The following is a 26,011-nucleotide window of genomic DNA, read 5'->3' as shown; positions in this document are numbered from 1 at the left end:
GTGCCTTTAGCCTGGCTTGGGCTCTCGTTTGCCAAATGGCATCACATGGAAATTATGAGGTGTTGTCACAGGAATAATTGGCCACCCACCCAGGAGGAAGAAGGCGAGATGTTTGCTGGTTGGGATCCAGGATGGGCTCTGCTCGATTCTCTTGGTAACTCTTACCAGCGAGTGTCTTTGGTACATTTTCTATTCTAGAAAGATTGCTGCTAAAACTATCTGGGTTAGGAATGTGACAGAATCCTGGCCCCCACGCATCTGGTATAGGAATAAACAGCCAAGCTGATTATCTCTATTCAAGTTTAAATAAAACCGTATGAGGAGCTCAGCTGGTCCCTCCCCCACCATCCCCACCTCATCTCTTGTGAAAGACCCGGTGAGTTTTGGAACATCTATTACAACAGAACTTTCTTTTTCCCTCTCCCCTGAAAGGAGGCCCTGTACTCCCAGCTGTGTGCTGCGAATCAGCGTAGACCTCCAACTTTTTCCCAAATGTCTAGAGGCTAGAGAAACCCCAAACTTATTTCCGCCAAACCTCCTCTGAAATTTTAAAAGTGTGTACATTTTCCGAAATGTAATCGGGATGATTAGGATTCATTTGTGCTTTGCTCATCAAAGTTCTATTTTGCAAGAGCCATTTGATGTCAAGTAAGTTTTTTTAGTCTTCTGCCTCCTCCCACCGCCAAGTCTTTTATCTTAGAACCAGGAAGTCACATTTTGCCAGCCGACTATGAACTGTAACCACAAAAAGTTGGAGATTGGTTCAAAGCTCAGGACTCAGGAGGCTTGAATATGTTTTAACCTCGGCAGAAGGAGTTCCTTACTCCTGCGGAGGGAACGTTCATCCATGGGGGCTGGTGGGGGCAGCTGTGTTATTGGTGACATGCTGGGGGAGTTGTTCTCACAGTCTGAGGGATGTGTGAGCAGAGCACTTGCTCTGGGAGGTACTGTACGGGGCTGGAAGAGGAGTGAGTTTCATTTTCCACTGAGATCTTGTGGAAGGAATCAGTCAGGAACCTCTCCCTCTTCCTTTACTCCCTCTCCCTGAGCTCAGATATAAAAAGAAGGGTCACCGTTGGTTCTCTTCCACCGAGAAAAGAAAAGCTAAGCCACACTGAGTGTTCACTACAAACGCTCAGAATCTAGCGGGTGAGTCTCTCTTAGTTTCATCTCCTTCCATCTAACCTTCTTTGCCCCTCAGTCTTATCCTTCCACAGTATAGAACTGTGTGAATTCCCGGGCACACCCTGTGGTTTTTTGTCTTCCTTAAAGACTTTGTACCTGATGTGCCTCTTTGTGGACCTTTCCTCCTCCCCTCAAGTCTTCCTGAAAGCACCTTGAGGCTCAGACTACTCCTTAAGGGTCACCTTTCGTGAAAGGCTTCCATTAAAGTGATCTCTCTCTCTATTGCTAAATCTTCCTTGACATCATTGGAAAGAGCTCATCACTCTCCTGTTTGTGTCACCTCCCTGTTTTGTATATTGGTCTCTGATAGCACTTTTCAAACTGATTAGAAATTTGTATGAGTCTGTTCAGCTTTCCAGACCAGTGCTGTCCAACAGAACTTTCTGCAGTGATGGAAATGCTCCACGCCCGCATTATGGTTTACTACCATATACCTATCCATTCTGGTAACTACTAGTCACATCTGGGGATCAAACACTTGAAATGTGGCCGGTGCACTCAAGGAACTGAGTTTTTAACTTTACTTCCTGTTAATTAATTTAAACTTAAATAGCTGCACGTAACTAGTGGATACCGTATTAGACAGCACAGCTATAGACTGCGAGCTTCCAGAGAAGCCAGTGTATTACTTATTCCCTGTGCTTGGCGGAGCACCTGACGCGTAGTAGGGGCTCAGGCAACATTTACTGAATTCAACTGTCGTCTATACTTAGGACAATAATCCCACCAAGCGGATATTACTAACTCTGTAATTTCAACTTTATGCACAACAGAAACAAAACAAAACAAAGGCAAAATGCGTCTCAGTGAAGTTAAGTGATGGAGCCAGGATCTGAACCACAATCTGTTTAAAATAAATTCCCCATCCTTTCTGTTTCCACTGGCAGTGCTTTGGTACTTGGTGAGTAAATTCGTATGTAAGTGGTTGCACATACAAGATAGAAGGAGGCAACGTTTTATAGAACAGCTAATTGTCTCCATACAATTAGACATGCAAAGACTTGCTCATGCAAAAGCCAATAGAAAGAAAGAAAGAAAGAAACAAGTTGGCACACTGCTTATGCATCTGTAGTACTGTGCATGTATTTAGAGGATATATTGGCTAAATGGATCTCTTTTAAAAGAGTGTAACGTAAAAGAAAGGTTACAACAGCCAACAAATTGGGCAGCTGGTATGCAATTTGTGATTGCTGACTTTCAAATGTTGATAGCCTCAGAGTTTGGCAGATGAAGAGCAAAATGGTGGAGGTAATGCTGCCATCTACTGGTAACCATTCACAGTTAACTGGTGTTTCAAGAGCTTCAAAAAGATTCCAGATGCAGTGGGTATCCGAGTTACCTATTTTCTAAATTTGATGTTACTTAGCCTTACACATTAAAAACAATTTCAAAATTATTCTAAACTTGAAGAAAAAATTCCCATGCTTCAAAATTCCCCTTTTTGCAAATAAATATAACCATCTGGAGTTTTTCAACTCCCTCTCCGCCTCTCCCCCCTCTTCCTGCACCTCATTTAGCTGAATTGCCTGCTAAAACAATCTGATCATAGTTTTAGTTGGCTTTTCTCTGATTCACATTCTATCTCCTGACAAGTGACTGCATCAGACTGCGTTCTGATGGGACTACACATAATCCTGGACCTTTATCAGGTCCTGTAGAGTTTCTTCCTCTCTGGATCAAGTCTGTTTCCAGATCAGTGTTGAAGGCTGCACCTGAAGATATGCGGTTGGGCCAAACTTTGGGATTTGGAGATAGTGCTGATTCAGATGCTCCCAACCTAAAGAAGTCTTAAGGAAAGCTCCAGTTATAACCAGTTGGGGTAGGTTCACCAATACTGTCTGCTAGAAATCAGAATTCATGCTGCCATCTTGATCAGCCATAAGTGCCCAAAGGCAATATGGGATGTGGGATTTTGATATTCTGAGTTGGGCTCTCTGCAGAGGGATCTAGACTATATCTGGTGATTTTATAGTTGAGAAGCAAAGTGCGTATCTCTCGGTCCCTACATGTTTAGGCGGTTGGGAGTAAGGGAAGCAATATGAGCCTTAAGAAGTATATGAAGAAGGGAAAAGGAGCATTTCTACTGTCTTTGGTTCATAGACAGATTGTATACACAGATATGTGCTTCAATGGGCTTTTAGTGACTGATGGTAGGAAGCCAACCATCTGAGCTCTCCCCTCCAGGATCTAGCTGCCTTGCTGCGTCATTGCTCAACCTTCAAGCACCTAATCAGTCTTTGCTTTAAGCAGGTCCTTGGATATACTCTACTAGAGGTGAATTACATACATTGCTACATATTCATTAATTCACTGATTTAGTTATTCATTCAACAAATATTACGGAACACATACTAACTATCTGGTATATTGCTAGGGACACAAAACAGAATGAGAAATGGTCCCAGTCTTCAAAGGATCCATTGCTTCATCTTATACAAACTGTATGTTTTTAAAGAGCAAGCTGCATCAACACTTGTGTCTCAAAGACAAGCAGGCGTTATCCAGGGTAAAGGCGTTGGGGCAAGAGGCCAGAAAAAGGAAAACGGGCAGAGGGAACATTTTTACGTATGAGGAAACTGAGGCTAATGAGCAGCAAATCCAGGTCTGACTGTAGAGTTCAGCCAGCGTGGCTGTCTTCCAATCGAGACCTGGGAATATACTGATTCCAGTGGTATCCAGTATGATTTTAAAAGAAGTTTTCATTTTGAAATGTCCGTATACAGAAAAGAGTCCAAGCCATAATATACAGCTTAATAAATTATTATAGAGCATTTCCTTAACTACCACTGAGATCAAGGACTTAGAACATTGGCTGCCTCAGAAAATTCCCCTCTGGCCCCTTCTAATCAATGCTCTTCCTTCGTCTCCAAAGGTAACTACCACCCTGATCCTAACACCATATTTGTAGTACCCGGCTCTAAACTTTTCATGAATGGCATAATACTGTAGTATTCTTTTGTGTCTGGCCTCCTTAACTCAACATTAAGTTTCTAAATTTCATGTACGTCATTTGTAGCTTGTTCGTTTGCATTGCTGCAGGGTCTTCATTGCATAGATTTATTTATCTTTTATCGTTGATGGGCATTTGATTGTTTTCAGGTTGTGGCCATTACAACTCATGTTGCTAAAGATGTTTTCATCCATGTTTCTTGTTGTATGTGTGAATAAATTTGTTGGACATAGACCTAAGAGTAGAATTGTAGGTCACAGATGTGTGTAGATTGAACTTTGGTGAATAATACCCAACAGGTTGTCCAAAATTGTGAAACCAATTTAAGTTCCCACCTAGAGTTTATGAAAGTTCCAGTTTCTCTATCCTCTGCAATATGTGGTCTGGTTAATCTTTTCAACTTCAGACATTCTAGTGGGTGTAGTGCTATGCCATTGTGATTTTAATTTGCATTTCCCTGATGACTAAGGATGTTGAGCAACATCGCATATGTTTATTGGCCATTTCCCCAGTGCTATTTATCAGATAGCCATTTCTTGGCGTGTATTTCAGGGTTAAGCGCCTTAAGGATGAATGCATATGATTCCCAAAGATAGTTCAGTGTTTTTTTTGGTTCTCCAAGTGCATGGTTTTCATTATTTCTCTTAAGATAGCCACCCCCTAGATTTGTGGGACTCTGTTTTTTCTCAGGAAGTGGCTCTCTTGGGGCAAACTTTCTATATGTAGAGTTGGTCCAATAAATGTAGGAAGTCAAGGACAGAATGAGAGGAAAGCCTCTGAAGGCCCTTGGCTGGGTCACTAATGGTCTCTTGGATGTTTTTTGGTGAACGCTGGCCTAGACAGTATTTGTATTTTCCCACACATTCTCTGGGTAAAAGTCTCAATGGACATGTTACTGTGAATTTACGATGCTCTTTGAGGGGTTTGGGTTAGTTCTGTAATAAAAATTCTGGCATATGGAGACACACGTCTGGTTCCCACACATTTAAGGCTAGAGAGAGCATAGCTCCATCTTCTTGAGGTCAGCTTACTGATGTCTCCAAAGATAAAAGCTACCTTCTGATTGAAGGCTTGCTCTGAAAATATTTTTGGCACAGGATTTCCAAGTTCCAGTCTCCCGGGATGATCAAATTGAGTTCTGTTTTGTCTGTTGTTTTGACAAACTCACTTTGGCAGGGAAAAGGGTTTATTGCAGGCCGTTCTGCTTTAATTTCAAGATTTTATAATCAGAGGCAAGAAGACAGTTGTAATCAATGAAAACCATACACTCAGAATGCAGAGTAGGGTACAAATATACAGCAGAAACCAATAACAGAAATTGCAGCCTTGCTTTTGGGTTTTGCCAAAGGTTCCTTATACTAAGAGGCTTTCAGTCAGGTTCAGTCCATAACCTCTACTATTCTTAGCTTTTAAACTATAATAGAATGATAAGATTCTAGCCTATTGTACCAATGTCATAATGTCCCCAGGCCCCCAAAGATATGGATGTTAACTATCCACAACTTTTTGAAGGAAAACCCTTTGTATTAGCCAGGATTTTGGCTGTAAACGACAGGCCCTGGCTACATGTAGTTATCCTAAAGAAAGGGGAATTTATCTAAAGAATATCAGAGGCTTACAGACTCAGTGGTAGGCTGGGGGCTAGACTTGGAAAATGGGCCAGAATCCAGAGAGCTGCAGAGGGCTGGGCATCAAGGACTACAGCAGGGGTCCCATGGCAGGAAGTTCAGCCTGTCATGATGCTGGACCCATTAATGTCCCTTTCCTGGAAAGTGCATCTGGAGCAGAGACACATGAAGATGAGTCTTGGAGTTGATTCATCTCATGGCAGCACCTGTGTGAATAAATGCTCCTTGATTTCTACCATCCAAAGGCTGGAACTGTCCTGATTCTTGTCTTTCCCTGTGCATTGTTGTACATCTCTTCCACAGATTCAGTGAATTACCCAGTATTCTTCCAATAAATGATTTCTATGGTTGTTGGCCAGAGTTTTCTCTTACTTGAAACCTAAGAACTCTAACAGAGGCACTAATGTTGGTAGATGTGGTCCAGCCTTGTGTACTGCTATGAGAAGGATGAGGGAGAAAAGACCTTTATGCTTTTAGTAAAGCCAGAAGGCTCATGAAGTCCAAGGAGAGGTCAGGCAATTGGCCTACTTCACATCTCCAACATAGAAATTACTCCTTGCATTTACATATGAAGACCCTGGAGAGCAGAGTGCTTTGAGCATGGTCGGCCCTCAAAAGGTATTTGTTGAGATGGGTAAGAAATTAAATCATTGGTTTTGAAATCGGGGTCTCAGCAGCCCCAGGGATTCCCAGGAAGTGCGTAAGTGGTTACTGGGAGACAGTGAGGAAGGGGTTTCCTCTGCCACCACCTTTATTCAGAACCCTTCTGCTATTATAATTTTATATACTGCATTTCAGAAGCATTGCACTAAATCATCATCCCCCATTAACACTTCATTTAAATTCATTTATTTAGAGAAGAGAAATGGATACTTATTGGGTTCCTACTGAGTTGCGGGCACTGGACCATCTCTTTACCTGTGTAATCCCATTTCTTCCTTATAATTGCCGAAGTCTTCAACTGTTGGTGATCATCCATTCATCACATTTACCAATAGGCTTTTCCCTTTCCTTCCTCATAAATTTTGCCATAAGTTTGTGTATTTTATTAGCTTCTCAATGGTCCAGATTTAGGTTGGGTTGATCCTCATTACTGTTTGTTTGTTAAAAAATTTTCTTAAGTTTTGCTCTTATCTTTATTGTTTCCTTCCTGCTCCTTACTTGAGTTTGCTCATTATTCTTTTTCCAGGTTCCTGAGCTGCATGTGTAGCTCACTGGTTTTCAGTTTTCCTTCTTTTTAATTCATGTTTTTAAGGTGATACGTTCTCCTCCATGCACAGCTTCTACTCTATTATACATATGGGGTTTTTGATCAGTTCTTTCTAAATAGTTTTCTTTTGGTTTCTACTTTTACAAATTGTTAGTAGGAGAATGCTTTATAATTTCTACATGTATGTATTTGAGGGGATGACTATCCTCTTATACTGAGTTCTAATTTTATTGTGCTCTCATCAGAGAACACAGTGTCTGTATGATCTAGATTCTTTAATATTTGTTGCCTCACGTATGTTGAATTTTCAAAAATCTATGTTGCATGTACTTTTGAGCAGAATTAAAAGCCTCATATTGTTGGGTGCAGGGTTCTAAACAGGACTCAGATCAAGCTTGTTAATTGTGTTCATAGCATTTATATCCTGATTAGTTTTAGCTCTTGATAGAGAACTTTCTGAGGGAGCTGTGCTAAATCTCCCTCAATGATCGCAGAATAGATAATTTCTCTTTTTAGTCCTACCAATTTTTGACATATATTCTGAAATTCTGTATGTGAGTACAGGTTCTCAAGAGTTACATTTTCTTTTTACTATTACATAACATCCTTATTTACACTTAGTCATTCTCTTAGCCTTGTCTGTATGGTGTGATATTCACATTTCCTACAGGGCTTTCTTTTGACTAGAGTTGGCCTTGTATGTGTTTTTGTATTGCTTTAGTTTCAACTTTTCTATGTCATTGTTTTACATGTGTCTCTTGTAAACTATAGATTTTATTTTATTAATCAATTAATTTTATCTAAACCTGAGAACCTGTGCCTTTTGACTGGCAAATTTTGTTCATCTATATTATTATGATTCCTAATAGATTTATTTGTATCACCTTTGTTTGAGCTTTCTCTTTACTATGATTTTTTGTTGTTTTTTCTTTCTGACTTCTCTTAGACTGGTTGAGAGTATATAGGTTTATAGCAGAAGTGGGATTTCTTCTTCACGTTACTGGAACAAGCGGTCCCCTAACTTGAGTGTGTGCCAATACATACAAGCGATAAGTGGCTCCTCCCCAGTGGCACTCACACTTTCTCTGCACAACCCTTTCAAACGGCCACAGGAAGGTTATTTCATTTGGTTGTTTCTTCATTCTTTTGTTCACCCATTCATTCATCCATTCATTCATCTAATACTGACTAAGGGCTACAATGTACTAGGTTCTGTACCAGGTGCTGGATGGTCTATGTTGAATAAAATAGATGTGATTTCTGCCCTCATTGGGCTTATGGTCTAGTAGGGGAGACACTTAATGCACACATATGTACATAATTACAACTTTTTTAATGAGCTATAAAGGAAATGGTTTGGGTGCAGTGAGAGAAAACAATGGAATAGGGTTTCCTCCAACCTGGTGGCTGGGCTTTTTGAGGATGAATTTGTTAATGCATATGCAGCGTAGGGGATGCAGGAGAGTCGGGTAACTGTCCCCCAGTATATATTCTTCCCTTCTTCCTTAGCAATAGGAGCCCACAATTTAGCTGGGCAGAGAGACCACCCAGAATAAGCAGTGTATATGGCAGCCTTCCTGGAAGTTGGAATGACCATGTGACCAGAGTCTGGTCAAAGGGATATCAATGGAAGTGGTGTGTGCAACTTCTGGGAAGTGTTTTAAAGGAAAAGTCATGATCTTTTCATTTTCTCCTTCCAGTTACCTAGAATAAAGCCATGACAGCTAGAATCAGAGTAGATATCTTGGATCATGATGTGAACTTGAGAACGGAGTCCTAGAATAGTGGAGCAACAAGATACTAGGAGTCTGAGTTACTGGAAATGTAGAATCCCATTCCAGGCTTGGATTACCCACCTGGACTTTTCCATGACAAATAAATATAGTTCTACATTTTAAACCATTGCTACTTTGATTTTTGGTAAACTTGCAGCTGAACTCACAGAGCATTTCAGGCCCAGGGAATGGAATTCTCTAGAGTAGTGACTCTCAGACTTTAGTGCTCAAAAAAAAAAAAAAAAAAAAATCACCTGGAGAGCTTGTTAAAATGCAAACTTCTGGATCCCACCTCCAGAAATTCTGATGTGGTAGGTTAGGAATAGAACCTGAGAATTTGCATTTTCTATAACCTCCCAGATGATGCCGAAGACCCTTAGGCCATATGCCATATGCCTTAGGTCTTAGGCCATACTTGGAGAAACGCTGTTCTTGTGCTCTGAGGCAGGCAAGAGTTGGGCACATTCAAGGAACTGAAGCCAGCCTAGTTTTAGAGGATATTGGGAGGCATGGAATAAGGATGGAGAGGTAGGCAGAGGGCCAGATCATGCAGAACTTTGTAGGCTAGAATAAGGAATGATATTCTTCAAAGCGCAGTGAAGAATATTGAGCAGGGGAGTGCCAAGATCTGATTTAAGTTTCATAAGGTCATTCTTTACTACATGGAGAATGGACCACAAAGGACTAGGATGCTATATCCGTAGTCAAGGCCAGAGACGCTGGTGGCTTGGTCCAGGGTGATAGCAGTGGAGATGGATTCAAGATATATTTTGAAAGTTAAGAATAAGTACTTTGCTGATGGATTCAATGTGTAGAATAAAGGAGGAGGAGGAATCAGAATGATTCCCAGGTTTTTGTCTTGAGCGAATGCGTGGAACCTTCACAAGATACACTAAGCAGATTCCTCTGCCACTGACCACAAGCCAAAGTTTTTAGGGATGGTAGTCCGCCACTCCTATTGTGGCACTTTCAGAAGATGCCAACCTTTCAGATTATCCCTCCACCCCAAGCTGTTCATTGCAATTGCCCAATAAGCCTCTGGGTGGATCGACCCCACCCGTTTGACTTCTGTTCATAAGCACTTGTGCCTTAGATGTGGTTTGGAATTATTCTGTCTGTTTTCCAGCGATGATCTCCAGGGTTTTGTTTGTGTGTGTGTGTGTGTCTGTCTTCCCTTTGGCAGGATACATTGTGATTCTTCAATCTTAGGGCACAAAGAGTTCTAAGCAGCCTATAGTTCTGGAGGTGTCTGGATGTCTTGGCCAAACTGTACAAATGGCTTGTTTTCTAGCACATTTCAATTATAATTCACTATGAAATGACTTTCACAAGAAGAATCATTTAGCTTTCTTTAGACTTACCTACTATAACTTCTTGATGCTCATAGAATAATGTCCTAAATCCTTAACAAGGCCCTCTATGATCTGACCTACCTACCGGCTTGGCTACTCTTTCCCCAATTTCTTTCCACTTTAGCTACACTGAACTTCCCTCAGTTTACACACTCAGCTTGCTTTCTCCTGCCTTTAGGTCTTTGCATAAGCTATTAACTATTTGTAGAAAGCCTTTCCCCATTGGTAACCTGGCTGACTCTCAATTGTTCAGGATTAAGCTGGAATAGATAACCCTTCCTCAGGGTTACTGTTTGTGTCTCCTCCATCCCTTTCCATGCCTCTAGATTGGGTAGACCTTATTAAATGCTCCTGAGGCTTCCTGAACAGTTATTTTGCTAATTTACCATAATTTAATTAATTATCGATAGGTACTTAGCTTATTCTTACTGATGACTTGTCTCCTCTAATGGTCTATAAATGCTATGAGGGCAGAGACTGAGTCTGCCTGGTTCCCTTCTGTGTATCCCCAGGGCCTGGCATACAGCAGGTTCTCACTAAATATTTGCTGATTCACTGATTGATTTCAACAATTGGGATACACTTATTCTTTAACTCTAGGAAGAACCGTCACAGGCTTTTAACAGCTCGGATTATTTGAAGCTCCAAAATCACACGCTGATCTAATTTGTATTCTAGTACATTTAGTGGGCAATGTCATAAAGCTTCCCCAATTTCTATAATACTGTTTTCGTCTTTTATTTCCAACAACTTCAAACTTAGATTTCTCTTTTAAAAAAAATCTATGTGCAGACAAATTATTTCTCTGTTTTCTTTCTCAATCAATTTCAACAGAGGGTTCTCTTTTGTTCAAAATTTCTTTCCCTCATTCCTATTTCTCCTCCCTTTTACCATATGGACTTTTTGGACCTTATTTTGGATTTCCTTTACAGTTAAAACACTGTCAATTCTCAAATACTGTCCCCTACTTCAAAAGAACCAGGAGGAACATTCTCTACAAGCTACCCACCCATTCCGTGGTTGTTTTCCAGCTCCCTAGATCAAAGTCAACTGCCTCTATCTTCAGATTGTAAAATTTCTCTAGCTGGGAGGTTTTCTGCTCTGTGTACTTTTAAGACATTTTGTAAGCATTAATGACATGCTACAGCATTTTGTAGAGTACTATAACAGAGAATTACATATTAGAGAAAAATTAAAGCCAACAAGCCTGTAATCAGGCCTTAGGAGAAATGCTGAATATCGCAAATGCATTTTGGATTTCTGTAAAGTTCAGCTTGGCATTTATATGGGGTTCCAAATAGTATCTCTCTCATCTTAATGATCACCCCAACTCATGTCCTCTGGTTTTCCATTTTGCAGAAGAAATCAGCAAAAAGAAATTTACAGATCAAGTCAGAACCGGTAGAGCCAAGAATAGACTTTTTGCTGTCTCAGTCTATTTTTAAAGTGAAGAGTAAGACCTTTAGTTACTCAATCTTCCAAAATGGTTGACATGATTAGAATGTCAACTAAAATCCCAAATTCAAAATGAAGAACGAGCTAAAAGAAGTTAATCTGTTAAATCAGTAAGTGACAAGTCCTCCGATTGGCCCTCTATAGGCGTTTTTATTCAATACTCACAACGTTCCTGAAGAAGAGAATTATCTCCGTATGGAAGGTGAGAAAAACAGGTTCAATAATTGGGTAACTTGCTTCAGATCTTCTAATTAGAAAACTGTGAGTCTGAGATAGACACCTGCATCTGAATGTTTCATCATTTGTGCTCTTACTAAGACAGGAATAATTCAGACCAAACGTCTGCCCTCATGGAGCTTATATTCTTGTGGGGGATGAGGAAGAAAACCATGCATTGACAAGATGACCCCAGGGATCTAGGTGCTGGGAAAAATATCAAATGGGACAAAGCAGAGAAGAGTGACCTGGTGTGGGTAGTGGGACTAAGGAAAGACTATTTTATATTCATTTAAAAAATTCTTTAAAATTTTCTTTGTTATGGAAAAATTCAGATATACAAAGTAGAGAGTGTAGTAAAACAAACCCCCAAGTAACCATAGCCCCCTTCAACAATGTCAGCTCACGGTCGTTTCCTCTCTATCTCCACCAATTCTGCCTGGTTATTTCATTTAAAAGTAGTTCGTGATGTATTTCCAAAAGATAAAAACCCATTTTTTTCTTTTTATACAAAACCGCGCCTCCATTATCACACCTGAAGAGAAGTTAATAATTTGTGGTATGATTTTAGATTTTAGATTTGAGGGAAGGCCTATCGGAGGAGGTATATTTTGATGAGATCCAAGTGAAACAAGGAGCCAGTCCTGAGAAACTATGGGGGAAGTATCAAATTTTTATTTATTTTTTGTTTTATTTTTTAAAACACATTTAAAGACTTACTAGCCAGAGGGGGAAAATTGACTCCTCCAATCAATTCTTCTTTTTTCCTTGTCAAACATAAGGCTTACAGAAAATTTCCTACAAAGGAACAGAAAATCTATGCTTTTGGAGTTAGATATGTTGGAATTTTTTTCCTTGCTCTTCAGATGACAGATGGATACAGCTGAATCAATGAAGGAGTGTACTTGCCCCAAATGTACAACATAAATACAGAAACCATGAACAGAAGACTCACAACCAATAATGGAAGAGAGCCAGTGCTGAGCTCCAGCGCTTCTGTGTAGAATCGTACATTTGAGAGACCAACAAGGTGTTTTGGCCAGCTCCTTGTTCCATAGCTGGCCAGACTTTGAATCCTGCTGCCTGGCTTTTTCATTATTTCTCTCTCTCTCTCTCTCTTTTTTTTTTTCTCGTTTTAATTACTCTGTTGAGGTCATATTAGTTTATAACATTGTATAAATTTCAGGTTTACCTCATTATATTTCGGCTTCTGTAGACTGTGTCGCATTTGCCACCATCCATCACCAGCCATATGTGCCCCTTTACCCCTTTGCCCTCTCCCCACACCCTTTCCCTCTGGTCATTATTTCTTTTTTGAAGATCCACTTAATCAAGTCTTTCTCGAACCGAGAGACCAAAATACTCTTAAAAAACCATTGGATTACTTCTCACTGCTTTGAGAAGCATCTCTGTGCTTACTTGTTTCTTCCCTAGATGAAGATCAGCCACACACAGAAGCAGCATTAATGTCCCTTTGCTGGCAGTTCTGTCCAACGTCCCCAGGCAGGCGTTTGGCCAAACCCGCCTCTGCCCACTTGAAATTCAAACCCCTGGAGTAGGTCTCAGTGCCACCTTTGTCCAAAACCCTCAAAAGTCCCAGTCCTTGTCAATTTGCCTTGAAATTATAAATGGACATGTTAGTGTGAGGAAGATAAACTGTGTTGAAATAACATTCAGGGCGGTTGTTAAATAAATTCAGGAAAACCAAGACATTCACTGTTCAGCTGAGGCTCTGTCCTCAGCTCACCTCCCAGGCAAGAAGTTGGCAGAGAAGCCCGTGCTGAGCACTGACCCTCTCAACTACTGACTCAGCTTTCAGGATCTTCAAGGGCTATTTTACTTAAAAATAATGTAGCTTACCAACTTTTAGGAGCCTTTCAGCTACTGTTCCAGGTATCCACAGAGGTGTACTTAAAGCTTTAGCTTAAGAAATTTTTAGGTAAGATGAGAGAATCTTGGGTCCATTTCCTACTCCAGGGATTTTGTTGCCATAAGGCCTTGGCAGATCACGGGACCTTCCTGAACTTTGTTTTCCACATCTGCAAAGTGGAAATATTCAGATTTGGGGTTGTTTTGAGGATCAAATAGGAGGCACGGGAAGATGCTTTGAGAACTAAAAGGCTCAATGTGATGTAAGTTTTTAAAATCAGAAAGACTCTGAGGAGCGATGCAGCCACATTTTGGGAATGAGGAGGGATATGTTTGAAGCCTGCAGCCCAACTGGATTTAAAAGAAATTTACCAGGCACTTACTCTGCATTTAGCATGCTTTCCCTGGTGCCAAAGAGCTTGAGGTGGGGGTGAGAGTGATGGGAAGACAAGAAGCACACAAACAGAATGATTAAACAGCCATACACTGCACCATGCTTCTTTGAGTAAAGTTAACCTCTCTATGCCTGGGATTCCTTATTCACAACCTGGGGACCATGATAAGACCTGCCTCATAGAATTCTTGTGCAGATCAAAAGAGGGAGAATGGACAAGGCATTTAGCACAGTGCCTGGCACACAGAAAGCTCCAGAAATTTTATCTACTTTTTATAAGCCTATTTAAATTTCTCTCCTCAATAAAGGCAGTAAAGTCCTGATATTTTTTCCTCTCTATCAGCTTTAAGAAGAGTGGGTTTTTTCTGTCTCTAATAAGAGCCATGAAGGTTTCTGAACAGGAGTAGCTGCCCAAGATTAACCTGGCAGCAGTTTGGGGAGAGAATGGAGTGAGGTAAGGCAGTAGTTAAGAGGCCTATTAAGATGTTATTTTAATGATCCCCGAGAGGGAGGCATGGAAAATGTGATTGAGAAAGATGATAAATGATGAAGTCAGGGCTCAGAGAGGGTAAGAGGGGCTAGGACCAAGATTTCAGGACAGGGTGGTATACATCTACCACCCTTTCTGTCCATCTCCTCTCTGCGGACCAGAGCAGACAGCACCATGCGGTCATGGCAGTCTTTCCCACTGAGCAAGCACAGTAGGGGTCATTGCTACTGGCTCACACTTGGCACACTCCATGTGCCCTCTTTAGAGATGGAGGGGTTAGTCTGAGAAGGGAAGAGCAGGACTTTTTGGAAGTAGGAGCTAAGCAAGAGAGGGAGGGTAAACACACTGAGCAATCTGAAGATGGAAATGGCTGGATAATCTCAACTGCCTGTTCCGTTAGGAACTTGGCTTAGGATTTGAGCTCAAGGGATAGCCATGGGGTGGGAGCAGCTGAGGTGAGGAGCAAAGAGAAGATTTTGACCAGTCTCTGCAGAAAAATGTTGACAAATATTCTTTTCAGTGATTATTGCGAGCTAGGCACTCTGCTAGGTGCTTTGCTTGTCCTTTTTCATTTAATCCTTCCAGTAACTTTATGAAGTTAGTCATATTATTATGATTACTTCCATTTTGTAGATGAGGAAGCTGAGATTAAGTCACCCAAAATTACTTAGCTTGTAAAAGGTCAAACCAAGATTTGAAACATGGCAGCATGACTCTAGGGCCCAAGTGCTGTATGACTCTGGGGCCCAAGTGCTGTGCTGAACTGAGCATTTTGAATATATTAAGGAATCGAGAAGTAGATAAAACTCAAGGAAGGAGAAAGCGCAGTGGATTTTGCTTTCATACCCAGGACTTAATATTTATTTATCTAGTCTCAAAAATATGTTTTTATAGCAGTCAAAACTGAGGGAAACTGGAACCACTTCTTCTTCACCAACTAGGGACAGAAAGCTTTAAACCTGTCCCTGTTAGATAAGGAAAAAGAATAGTTCTGTATATGTCTGAGGGAGAACCAACTGTAAATGCGACAATGAAAAGTTGTCTTTTCAATAATAATCTTTTTGAAAGTTACCTGCTGATTGCCGACATATGGTAAGAACAAGAGAGTCCATTTGTGTATACGTATACAGAAACCTCTACGACGTTGTCTAGCCATTCTGCTAAAAACAGCTGGAAACTACACGAAGAATCATCTAACCAGGGAGCAGCGCAGCAATTGCTTAGAACGGTTTGGTTGTCATTTCTTGTGACTCATTCTTATTTTTTGCTTTCAAATTTCATTCTAATGAACCATTTAGTGGTCTTCATAGTGCAGCTTATTTATCCCTCATAGAACAGGAGGATTTTGTAATCAGATGTGATTTTTTTAATGCGTAAATGTGTCTGCTGTCCAAAAGCCACACACTACTGGGGCAGTATCATTCCACACCCACAGCTCCATTAAATAAGACAATTTACTGATGGACGGCGGCTTTCAAGAACATTCCCTTTCTATTCATCAGTGCCTAACATTCATGCACTCAAATGTGTATTTATTATATAGTTCATGCCTTTGAGGATTCATTTTTTTGTTTCATGTTTCTTATCAGTGTCAATTGTAATCAATTACCTGTATAAAATGATGGAAGAGTTAATTTATGACATGATGACACACAGTAGATAACAGCATTTCTATTTAGAATTGAACAGAACCCCTGTATTAGTTTTCTGCCTGTGCCAAGAAAAGGCTCTGGGGATAGAACCAAGATGAAAAAAGTATATTTTCTTTTTCTTAGCCTCTTTCCTAACTAGTTCAACTTTTAGAAATAACACTGGCTAGCCAATGAAAACACTTCTTTGATAACGCCTAAGAATTTAAGATAAAAAACAGCTGGGCAGGTTTTTTTACACAAAAGGAAACAACTTTGAACTACATAGACAATGTCGTTTAAACCCAAACAGATGTGGTTTAATCTTGTTTTTGATCCTCTTGTAGATTTTTCTCAAAATGCCTGCATATGCGTAGAAATGATGACTTTCAGATGTTTGAACATAATTTGTCTCTGTTAGAATATCACCTTGGTACATATATCATGTACACCAAATCCTCCCAGCCTTTGAACGTGGACAGCAGGGTACCAGGGAGAATTTATGTTGGTCTTTTGGTTTTGCCCACCAATTCCATAAGAAATTGAAAGGGGAGAAAAAAAGCAATGGTGTCCGCATACTGTCATTTCCAAAACAAGAGTCACATGTGTTCTCCATGACTTCACTAAATCATGCTGATGGTTTTAGATCCTAACACTTAGAAATGCTTTTAAGATGAATCATATCATGTGAATGCTCTAAAAATAACACACACGGTTCATTTGTGCACCATTCCGTGTCCCCACTGATTATTATCCACTTATCATATGATATCCTCATATATTAAGGTTTTCCCATCCTATTGCCAGAAGAAGAAACCACTGGAGCAAAACTATTTTCAAACATGAAATGTCTCAGTTAGACTGTAAAGGCAACGACTAAAATATACTCAGATCCACTTTCAACTTCAAAGGCCATTAAAGTTGTTACCTCAGGCATCAGCCAAAAGATGGAAGGGAGGCTTGTACAGATAGAAATTTTATATAGTTTCTTCCTTTTCTTCTCCCCTCCTCCCCCCAACTTGAATGAATATCATGAGGAAGGGAGTGGGGACAGTCTGTGAAACATGTGGAGAGACTTAAGGTCACTAGCAGGAATCGAAAGGAAAGAGAACTCTTGGGGCAGAGGGCACTAGGTACTTCACACCCAGCACCATCAAATGACCTTGGGGGAGCACATGGACAGCATTGCTCCAATTTATCCTTTCCTTCAAGACACCTCCTCCTTGGTTTCTACAATTTTCTCCATAGTCATATCCCTTGAGAGTATTTAAAAGACCACATCTGGAGAAGGAGGAAATGAGATGCATATATTTGTTGGCAAAATTTTGAAAAGAGTGTGTGTGGTATGTCATATGGGGGAAGTAAATAGAGGAGAGACGGGGGTGAGGTGGGCTGATGGGAGTGGTGGATTTGTGCTTGATCATTGGGAAATTAGCCCAATGGCTTCATCAAAACACAAAAGAAGGGCTCAATTTACAAGTGGTCAAACATTTTCTAGAACTCTGTTGGCTCTTTGGCAATAAACTGCTGTTCTGTGTAATATCTTACCCCATCGAAACCCTCCTTGGGGTGTAAGTGCAATGTGAGGTCATTCTGAGCCACAATCTCATCTACAACAATACTCTGGCATTATAGGCGAATGCTCATTATTTAAAAAATGCAGTTCTGTTTATACTGTTGGAGTCTCTAAGTCCTTTTCATTATCCATTCGTGCTGTCCGTCTGGATGTGTTTCCCGATCTTTGTGTGAGGAAGTTGCCCTTGCTCAACATGACTCAAAAAGAAAATATTAGACTCCGATGCCCTGTGTGTTGTCATGATTCCCATGCCAGGGGTTTCATGAATGATGTTTCCCACCGGGAATTATAGTAGCTGCCAAGTGATGCTGGAGGCGGGTGCTGGCCTGATTATAGAGCAGTGAGTCAGAGTTGCAGAGGCTTCGCGGAGATGCAACCGACTCCTGGGGAAGTGGGCAAGAGACTGAAGCAGGAACAGGGGAAAGAAGCATACCGCCTTCACCAAGGGTTGCTTGGGTCCTGAGCCAAGAGGAAGAGGAGCTAAAGACCACTGCAATTCCCTGCAGTGAATGGTTTTAGGAGTGGGAAAGGGAGAAGGGAGAATGAAGGTGTTGCATGTGACACGCTAGAAGGCAGTCGAAAAAGATGGAGAAAAGTCAGCAGATTTGGGAGCCACAGAACTGGGTTCTAGTACTGGCACTCATTCACTGTGTGACTGACAGATTATTTTCATTTTTCTTATATGCCTAGTGTAAAATAAGAAAGCTTGGATGTCTTCTAAAGATCCTTCCAACTCCGAAAATGTTCTGAGCATAGCAGTTCTTTGTCACTACTTAGGATGCTACGAACACATTTAACTTGTACTGTTTCAGCTACAGGCGTGGTAGAACAGAAATGGGGTCGAGGGGACAGAAGGGTAAAGGGAGATAAAGACCAAGACAGAACAAACACGTAACGGAAGCATTCTGGCCGCCTTCAAGTCAGTGCGGTCCTGCCAGTGTGACTTAGAAAAGACACAAATCTCCATCTCCTACATTTGGTCTCAGATGCCAGGAGCCTCCCAGCCTATGAGCACACTGCTGAGAAATGCTAGCATTTAAACAGACTAGTGCTAAACATTATAATGGCTTACATTTTTATTATTGTTTTTGGTACAACACAGGCTCTAACGCAAGCCAGGTACTTCATCTGATGCTCAACCAAAGAGTCGTGATGCTGTGATGCTGGAGGAAAACCTAGCTGGGTTAGGCTTGCAGAAAATGTCTTCCTGAAGAGTCTTCGAGGGTAATTCAAACTCTATGTGCTTGTGTGTGTGTGAGGAAGGCTGGCCCTGAGCTAACATCTGAACCAATTTTCTTCTATTTCATGTGGGATGCCACCACTGTGTGGCTTGATGAGCAGTGCTAGGTCCGTGCCCGGGATCCAAACCCATGAACCCCAGACCACCAAAGTGGGGTATGCAAACCTAAGAAGTATGCCACCAGGCTGGCCCCAAACTCTATATGATATTTTGCCTCATGTGCTGACCTTAGGAATATGGCACTGCTCTACCTACTGCATACGCCTCTTGGCCTTGTGGGAATCTCTGTTGTACCTTGGGGAGCATAGTAAAGAGATGCTCCAAGAAGCGAAAAAATGGTGAGATCATTAAGTCCATCATCACCTTGGAGTCTGTGTGGAAGGTGATGACAACAACACAAATAACTAATTTGTTTTGAGTGCCTTCCATGTGCCAGGTACCATGTGGAATGTTTTACACATATTCTTTTCATTTACACAACAATCTCATGATTCATTCAACAGCTAACTCATTTTATTGCCCACCTACTAAATGCCAAAAGGTCTTCTAGACTCCAGGGAGATAGCAGCAAACAAAACCAAATAAAGCTTCTGCGCTCATAAGGTTGAATCCTGGAGGCTGTGGGAGATGATAAACAGATAAATATCTATGATGTCAGGTGGTGGTAAGCACATGAAGAAAAAGAAAGCAGGACGAGGGGATAGAGAACGCCAGAAAGAAAAGTGGGTGCTACTTAAACAGGGCGGTCAGGGAGCCCTCTCTGCTGAAGTCAAAGAAGCAAGAGAGAGAGAGCCAGGTGCCTGAGCAGAGAAAGCCACCATATTGCCTTTTCTGTAGATGTGGAGACTGAGCTTCTCAAGGTCTCTTCGTTAATAGGCTATGATGATCCCACTAGATTCCAGCGCAGCATCTGCTTCACATTATCAAGGATGCAGGTCGGAAGAGAGCTGTGACTACAAGAGGCCAGCAGGTCTGGCACTAAAAACTGCAGAGTCTTTTAAAAACACACCACTGCTTTGTCCGTACTGTGATCGATCGGGTTGGTTTCTCCCTACTCTACTGAATTAGCAGAATTGACAGGTCGCGTTGGTACTACAGAGAAGAGGTGTCCATTTTCCCAAATGTTTTCCCCTTATCTTACCCATTGCTGAACCTCAGGCCATGAGCAAAGGGTCAATGAAGCGTGGTTTTCAGACAGTGTTCACAGAGTGACGGGGGTTCCTCTGTCACTGAGGCTTCAAGGACTTCTGTGGGAGATGACAGCGAGGGTCAGTGGTTAGAGCTCCAGGCCACCCACCCCTGCTTTAACCACAGCAGCAGTGAATTTATCTGTCTTATGTACTGGGGCTCTGAAAATGAGATTTCTGGGACCAGCACAAAGGTGGAAAAAGATATTAAAGCTCTGGCTCCTTGTGAGTAGTAAATAAAGACATTCTTGGAGCCATCTTAAAAATTTGGGTTTAAATGCAAGGTTTCTTGAAAAGTTCTCAGCGGAATTAAAACCCTAGTGGATAGTGTTAACGTTCTGAGAGATAACTGGTGTGTGTGAGTGTTCTATTGGATGAGAACACCATCTGATCTGAGGAACCGTTTGGCAACGCTGATCAAAGATTTGGAGAATGCACGGAGGGAGACCACTGTGTGTCTATCTTTTCTCTCTCCTCTTTCCTAATGCATATGGCATACTCTGTTTGCTCACACACAAACACACAAACACACATACACGTATGGATGGCCTGAGGTTTAATTTTTATTTTGGACAGTTTTTTTTTTTTTAAGATAAAAATCAGGTGAGGAGGGGCTTCTTCTACTCTAAACATTTCAGAAAATGCATAAAATTTCCATGGTAATATTAGAAGTCTCACCCATCAGTTGAATAAATAGAAGGAAGAACTGGAGAGAGATTTTGAAGGCCAGAGTTTGGTGTCTAATTCACAGTTGTTAGAAAGATCGTTTCCTCATGATTTCACTATTTGTTGCTGTTTGGTTAAAAAAATAAGGACTATCCAGGGCTTATAGATAGATGCCTCTGGCTGTGGTGGTTGTAGTGGGAGTGTTTGTAAGTATGTTTGCATGTGTGTGTGGTCTCTGAGAAGAAAGACCTTTCTTTCTCCCAGTTGTTTCCGAAAGGCCCATTAGAGCAGGGCATAGTCATCGTTTTCCAGTGTGAATTTGCTCTTGCCTCCTTTTAGTAACAACAACTCACTCATTCTCGGCAAGTCACATGGCTGCCAATCAGAAATACAGAAACGCTTCCTGGTAGCTGGATGAGGCCTTGAGACCAAGCTGTCCCCAGTGGAGTAAGAGCAGAAGTAGTGGTGGACCTTTTGAGATGCCTCCTTAAATGCAATTTGTTTCCTCTACACTCTCTCTCTTTCTTCTTCCCATGAGCTGGACCTTGGATGTGTGGTGTGAGCCACCTCTAATCAGAGGATGACAGAGCCACACGGGAAAAGGAAGAAGGAAACAAGAGGCTTGGATGATTTCTTGGAGAGGAGCTATCTACAACCTGGACCACGTGCCTGCCTCTGAAATACCTCAAGAAAGAGAAATAAACTCTTGTTTTGTTCGAGCTGCTATGTTTTTGTTGCTGTTACTGCTTTGTTTGTTTCTTTGTTTTAGTAGTTTACTTTATACCCCAAACAATAACCTACGGGATATAAGAAAAGATTAAGAGTTGACTTGGATCCAGATTACTGAATTTTTGAATCCTGTTATCAACTGGCCACCTACTACCCTTTTAGATCCACAAGTGAATTACATATGTAGATGAGGGTTTGGCCTCAAACTTGGGTCCTTTACTGAGCTTGGATGCATCATGCAAAACAGATGTTACAAACTCAGTCCCCAATAGGGGCCACGAAGGTAAATGCAAAGAAGCAAGCTTACTGGGTAGAGATGGGCACAGTGGAGAACACGTGATCCACCGAAAGGACTGTCATTCAGAAACATGGGTCTCAGTATTTTTGATATTTTTATCTGTTCAAAAGAAAATGCAAATCTAGAGTTTTAGAAAGTGAAATCCATAGATTTTTAATTAATAGGCTAATTTAAAAAAGATTTTTAAAGAGAAAATGCCATGTGCATCAAAGAAAATATTTCTGGAAGACAGGGCCCTGAGCCCTGAGCTAAAAGTTAGTCTGGGATCTAGAATCAAAGCCATGAGGTTTGGTGGACTTTTCTGTCATTCCTTGAGGTCCTAGGCCAAAGCCCTGGCAATCTAATCAGATGAGTATCCTCAAGATAAGCCTATTTCAGCCTAAACGTATATGGGCAGCAAAGAGTTGCAAGCCCAAAACAAGACAGCTTGCTTAATGGCTTGAGTGGACATGGTGGGGCCACTTGATCAAACATTTTTGGGCCCAGCTAGTAGTTCTGGAGCCTATTCTCTTTGCCAGTGGAATCAGTTAAGTTTCCCCAGTTCCTAGCAAAAGAATGACTGCTAATCATTCCAACTTATTGGAATGTTGCAATTAAACAACTGGGAGTTTGGGAAGAACAGGAACCAGTGAAACTCCAGGAATCTTGGTTTTGCCAACAAGTAGACACGACATCAAGTATCTTTTGAGTCTTTGATATCTTAGCTGGAGATCCACGCCCGCAATCAACAACTGCTAAATGGCTCTGAATAAGGGACCAGTCAACTATATTATGATACGCACAATGACTAGGCTGCAGCCATTAGAAAGAGTGTGGTAGATCTGTTTGCCAGACAGAGAAGTGGGGCACCTTGGTCAACAGCCACAGAGTGGGCCAGGGAAGTTCCACAAACAAAAACCAGGAGAAAATATTCCTGGGTAGGCCAAAACAATATAGATAGCCACAATCATAACAGTTTTCATGTGGAGATTTCCTCCTGACACTTCTTGGGAAAGTCATTTTTTTCTGAATCTCATATCCTGAGAAAAATGAGTTTTAGAAGTTAGGAAAATGGGGAAAAGTATTATAATTCTCTGTGGGAATAAAAGATTATTACTCAATGTAAAGACATTACTCTTCAAAGGAATCCAGTGATGTCAAGAAGAAAGCAAGAGCAAGAAAAGCTGACACGCAGAGTTGAAGGTCAAAGTCAACATTTCTGGTAACCAGGATGGGGCAAGGAGAGAAACGGTCACAATGTAATCAGTTTAGCTCGTGTCCATGTTGTAAATATACATTCATGACCCTGTCTGCTGCTAATGGTGAACTCTTCTTACAAATAAAGTAAATGCTAAGGTTAGTCACATGGTAGCCTCTATGCTAAACCTATGAGTGGTGTTCCAAGAAACAACAAAGTTTTGAAAGAAAAATAAGTTCTTAAATTGGCAATTTCTACACACGCTTCTGTGTAGAGCCGTTCATCTTACTAGAATATTAGAATGTTACATAATTTAAAAACCACCCAATAATGTCCCCAGACATTTTCCAGTGTTCGAGTATTCAATCTGGACTCTAGTTCTTTATGAATATTGCTAAACTTATGTATCTTTCTTATTAAACATTTTTTTGGATATTCCTAATGATGAATTTAGTGTATGAAGAATGTTGGAGGTATTTTAATAACAATTTGTGATTAAATTTGAGGTATTTCTGAGAATTCCAATCTTTTTTCCAATTTTAATGTCTAATGTTAATATGTGTCTGGAGTTTGGAAATTAATTCTACCTGCCACAGGGAAGAAGGATCTTCCAAAGAGAGGGCAGAGGAGGGAAGCAGAGGGAAGGGATGCTGGCGGAGTCTCCCTAAGAGGGAGAGCTGAGGCTTGTCTTTATGCTCTCACAGCCCCGAGAAGCAGACAGAGACTCTCAGGAGAGGAAAGCAAAGGAGAGGCAGATCAGGCTCCTCCTTTAGGGAGGACTGAGGGAGGGACAGGTGTGACTGTGTGTGTGACACGGGAGAGAGCAGGGGGGAAGGAAGAGAGCAGAAATGAGCTCTCTCTAGGGGCCAAGAAAATCCGTCAGAATTCTAACTATTTTTGGAGTGTTTAAGATGGGAGAATTGTCCGAATGTGGCACTGGGAGCTCCATTTGGGCTGACCAGACAAGGAGCAGCTGGACCCGAGGTCCCTCCCTCCCGCACTGAGAGGGGGCGCGCCTGCACATGGTTTCTCATGGGGCCGGCAGACCCCTTCTGCCAGGGAGAGGCTGTAGCTTCCCATTGGCCTCAAGGTCTCTAGGGGTATACAGCTGGCACTCTCAGACCACTGCTGTAAACAGTGGCACCACGTTGTGGAATCTATCCCCTAAACTCCAGCGGAGACCCAAAAGAACTCACCTGGTGGGAGAAGGAGTAGAGGAATGAGCGCTTAGAAAGAGATCCATCTCATCAATGACTTAGCTGACCATTCAAAAGACACGCTTAATGAATCTGTGAGGGGCATGAGGCCGCGAGGTAGAGTGAATGTGTGACTATACAGCTGGAATGTTGATGGAATTTGGCAGGCCGGAACAGCGAACACAATCTAGCAATGTCGGATCTCATGGATGAGGGTCAAGTCCTGACCTCGGGTCGAAACACTAACTGTGCAAGTACAAGCAGTGAAGAGACTTCAGAATTTAAATAGACAGGAAACTCAGTCTGAGTGAATAGTGGACAGGGCTGTTGAAAACCTAATGTTATATGTGACGAATTAACAATAGCATCACTTGTGAATTGAATGAGATACCGCACGCAGCGCCAGGAATATATTAAGTGCTCAATAAATGTTAGCTATTATTATTGCTATGGCTACTGTTTGCTATTGTTGACAGGAGTGCGAAAAGCAGAGGGGAGAGGGTTGATGACTGCAAGGTTTCTGGGTTTGCTCTCATCCTCCTGTTTCATCTCTTTTCTTTTCTTCCATGTTCCCCCTTAAATTACTTCAGCGTTGCTGGGATTGATCAAAGAGGAGTCAGGCGCTGAGTGGAGATAGGGGCTGGGACCAGGAGGCAACTTGAAACCCTTCCTGCCTTCCAGGCCCATGTCAGAGCTTTATCTGGCTTGTGGGACTGCATCCTCCCCACAACTGCCAAAGTTCGAACTTAGAGTTTCTCCATTTTCTAGATGGCAAACTGAGGCTCAGAAAGTGACTTCACTGATGTGGTACAGAGCTAACAGGAGGAGGCAGAACTGGCGTGTAAACCTACATCGTGACATTCTTCTCTGTGGCTTTATGTGTGTGACTGGGGACCCCACTGTAGCAGCTCCGCTATCTGGGCCTGCAGCAGGGATGGTGGGGGTGGGGGTGGAAATGGGGCTCAGGGGAGGGGTTGGGGGGGTTCTGAGTGGGGAGAGGAGAAGAGGAGGATTACACAAGCCACTTATATGTGTGTATCATATTTCCAAACAATTCAAAATGTTTGTTCCCTTAAGCATGGCTCGACAATAGTATCTTTGCCTTTAGTGCCAGAAAAGTGGTCGGGGTTTGGACTTCTTAATATGCCCACAGCCTCTGATGGGCCAGATAAAGTCCTTCCAATTTTCAGTGACCACCCCCCCCCCCAACCAAGGAAAACTGAGTTGTGAGATCGGTTGTTAAGTTTGTATTTTCCTTTCTCTTCAACCCAGACAAAACTATCACACTCAATTAAAAAAAAAAGGTTTACAGGAAGAAAAAATCTCTTCCTTTGAGATAAAAATAGCATCTGCTTCTTCTGAGAGCGAGTCAGCAGCTGCAGGAAATTATTTATATCTTATCTCTGACCCTTTTCTAAGTTCGCTGGTCACTTTTCTGTTTAATTACTTTTGCCATTATGATTTAAAACGCTCACCATTTTAGTATTCATTACTTCAGTCGCACCTGCATGCACAGATTTTTTTGCTCAGCTTTCAAGTTTAGCCAAGTTACACCAAATAGCAATTTTAGGAGCCCTTCACCCCCTTCTAAACCCTTTACCCTGAAAACAATAGCTATAATTTTAGAAGAAAAAAAGTTCCCAAATAGTGAGTGACTTCACTTAGATTGCAAAATTTCAACAAATTCTTTGGGTTTGAATTAAGCTATCGGTTTCCAAAACCATGTAGGAAAAACAATCAAGTCTTGGGGGCTGTCTTTGTTTTCTCTTCAAATGTTATATTTTGAAGTA

General features: G+C 41.5%; 1 long non-coding RNA gene across 1 annotated transcript; it reads left to right on the top strand.

The window, feature by feature from the left end:
• Positions 1–900: 900 nt before the first annotated feature.
• Positions 901–21,539, top strand: LOC111768304 (uncharacterized). The gene is made up of 3 exons (XR_002800526.2): positions 901–1,149; positions 18,831–18,952; positions 21,360–21,539. It is a non-coding gene; the product is annotated as an uncharacterized lncRNA (long non-coding RNA).
• Positions 21,540–26,011: the final 4,472 nt, after the last annotated feature.

The sequence above is a fragment of the Equus caballus genome, chromosome 16 (genome assembly GCF_041296265.1).
Source record: "Equus caballus isolate H_3958 breed thoroughbred chromosome 16, TB-T2T, whole genome shotgun sequence".
NCBI lineage: Eukaryota > Metazoa > Chordata > Mammalia > Perissodactyla > Equidae > Equus > Equus caballus.
Note: the sequence above shows the minus strand (reverse complement) of the source record. Positions and strands in the feature narration are given on the sequence as shown.